The 2,956-nt window shown below is 40.3% G+C and overlaps 1 pseudogene; it reads right to left on the reverse strand.

Moving 5' to 3' along the window:
• Positions 1–481: 481 nt before the first annotated feature.
• LOC100618882 (serine/threonine-protein kinase 38-like) lies at positions 482–1,889 on the reverse strand (annotated as a pseudogene).
• Between the last annotated feature and the right edge of the window lie 1,067 nt (positions 1,890–2,956).

Consider the following 2,956-nt stretch of genomic DNA (forward strand, 5'->3'; position numbering starts at 1 on the left):
ATTTAGTACTCATTTTTAAATGCTAATTTTTCTACATATAATTAGGGAAAATAAAATATTAAACTTTTTAAAAGGCATTCATTCATATAGTACCAAAGGCATCTGGCCTTAGCTCTATTTTTTTCTACGATATATCTTTTGGTGATCTCATCTAAACCTTAACTTCAGCCATCACTTCTTTACCAATGATTTGTAAGTGCTTGTCGAATATGACCAAATGGTTTATTTTCCAAGCACCAAAGTTAAAATTTATAATTGTTTGTGCTGAACTATCATCAAGCTATACCAGTGTAAGAATAGAGGGATAAGGGATAAGGGAAGTTGCAAAATTGTCTCTAAAAAGGAGAGAGAAGAATTTAACCATGAACCTTGGGAAAGAATTCTAGAAGGAGACACTGCAGAGGAGGGTTTGGGGAAGTTAACTGAGTTAACTGTCACTACACAACAGTTCTGTCTCTGAGTTGGAATGGAGAATGGCTGCTCAATCAGCTCCTGTAACATGACTAGTTGTGTGAAGAAACTTAAAGGGTTTGAGCTTGGGAGAAAAAAAGTCAAAGCGTCTGTAAGTATAGTTGATGAAGACCCAATCTTTGTTCTTGTAGTCCGTCTCTGGGTGGTTACTTGTAGCCACTGTGGGCTTAAGAATATCAGATTCGGGAAATTCATCAAAGTTTGAGGTGTCATCAATGCTTCTTATCTCAATTGATATTGCAGCTGGTCTCTCCCTGCTATGTTCCCAGTCAACTCCTTCAAAAAAAGGTTCTTCAACTCCAGGGGCTCCAATTCTATGTTCCCATTCACAACAGAATCTTAAAACAAGATCCTTAGCTTTCTCAGAGATTGGAACTCCTGGAGGAAAAGTCAGTGTTTCTTTCCAATTCATCACTTTCTTGTAGGTTTCTTGAGGAGTTTCAGAACAGAAAGGAGGGTAACCAATGAGCATTTCATACATGATAAACCCAAGAGACCACCAATCACAGAGCTTATTGTATCCAGTTTGCATAAAGACTTCAGGAGCAATGTAATCTGGAGTGCCCACTGTGGAGAAGGCTAGCTGGCGTCTATTTCTTTTCCAAGTTTCTGCTTTCCTTTTGGAATTCATGTTCTGGAAAGTGAAGTCACTGGGAAGACTGTGATTCAAGTTCCTATAAAATTCTGTCCTATGAGCTTTCTTTAGTCCTGTGAAGAGGACAAAGTCAGAAAGCTTCACATGGCCCTTACTATCCTAGAGGAGGTTGTCTGGTTTGATGTCTCTATGGAGAAATCCAAGTTGATGAATTGAGTCTATTGCTAACACTGTTTCTGCTATGTAGAACTGAGTCTCCTCTTCAGTTAAAGTGTCTTTTTTCATCAATAAGGTCATCATGTCACCTCCAGGCAGGAACTCCATGATTAGGTAGAGGTTTAGCTTATCCTGAAAACTATAGAACATTTTCACAACCCACAAACTGTCTGCCTCCACTAGAATGTCACGCTCTGCACAAATGTGGCCAACCTGCTCTTTTTCAAGCATATCTGCTTTACGAAGTATTTTCATTGCATATACGTGGCCTGTATCTTTCTTCTGAACAAGCCTCACCTCACCAAATGCTCCTCTGCCTATTACTTTTAAGGACTCAAAGTCTTCCTTCCAGTCCAAGTCTTGTTCTTTTTAGTCGAAGAAACTCTGTTTCCTTCTGAGCATGTGCTGATCTCCTGAGTCGCTTCTCTTCATCTTTTAAGCCTTCTTCTTCCATCACTTTCTCTAGCTTCTTTTGTCTCATTTCCCGTTCTTCATGTTGTGCAATAAGGTTGCTGTAAAAATTCTGCAATGTCACTTTTGTCATAGTGACTCATTCCTTCGTATGGTTGCTCATGGATGAACAAGGTGTTGAGCCTGTCATTGCCATGTTTTTCTTTTTAGTGCCTGAGATAGAAATGCTTCACTGCTGATGCCAATGGCATGGAGAAATCAAGATGGAAATCCTTATCAAGTACAAGAGCCTCCTGCTTCTCATACTGTTCGAAGAAAAACCCCTTACATAGGCCAAACACTTGTGCTACTCAGAGGGCTTCCAGGATCTGGGAAATCCTTTTTGGCAGGAAATTACTAGAGGAGAATCCGAATAGAATTATACTTAGTTCAGATGATTTTTTTTTTACAAAAATGAACAGTATCAAATTGATGAAAATTTATTGGGTGAAGCACATGAGTGGAACCAGAAACGAGCTAAAGAAGCACTAGAGAAGAAGGTTTCTCCTGTAATAATAGATAATACAAACCTACAGGCATGGGAGTTGAAGCCTTATATAATTTTGTCACAAAAATATAAATATAAAATTCACTTCCGGGAACCAGACACATGGTGGAAATTTAAACCAAAGGAACTTGCAAGGCGCAACATTCATGGGGTAACCATGGGCTTGGGAGAAAAAAAAGTCTTTTAACACTCACCACAAGGTCTGCCTAAACAAGGATTCTAGTGACACCAGGCCAGCTCCATCTCAGCTGACTTCACCAGAGAGACTTCCAGGCAGAGACTGTTCCAGAAGGCCTCTCTCCAGAGCCTCCAGAGTGACAGAGTCCCTTTAGAGGAACTCCAGCGAGACTTTCTTAGAGATTGTCCTCCAAGAGCTTCCCTTCTCCAGAGCCTCTCTCAAGAGATTCTTCCCAAGCGATCCTCATCAGAGATCCTCCAAAAGGAATTCTCCAAAAGGATCTATCATCAAGAGATTCTGCTTTTTCTTATATAGGAGTTTTCCTCCCATGTCACCTCCCCTAAGTCCTTACATCTACCAATCACTGTAGACTCTTTCCAAAGGACTGCCCATCTAAATTCCTGCTAAGTCATCCAATCTCCTCAGTAAGTCTGAATCAGAAAAAATGCTGCTGTGTCAACCAATCTCCTCGGTAAGTCTGAACGAGAGAAAACACAGCTGAGTCAATTAATCTCATCAAGAGAAAACTTGCCAGACC

The sequence above is a fragment of the Monodelphis domestica genome, chromosome 4 (assembly GCF_027887165.1).
Source record: "Monodelphis domestica isolate mMonDom1 chromosome 4, mMonDom1.pri, whole genome shotgun sequence".
In the NCBI taxonomy this organism is placed as follows: Eukaryota; Metazoa; Chordata; class Mammalia; order Didelphimorphia; family Didelphidae; genus Monodelphis; species Monodelphis domestica.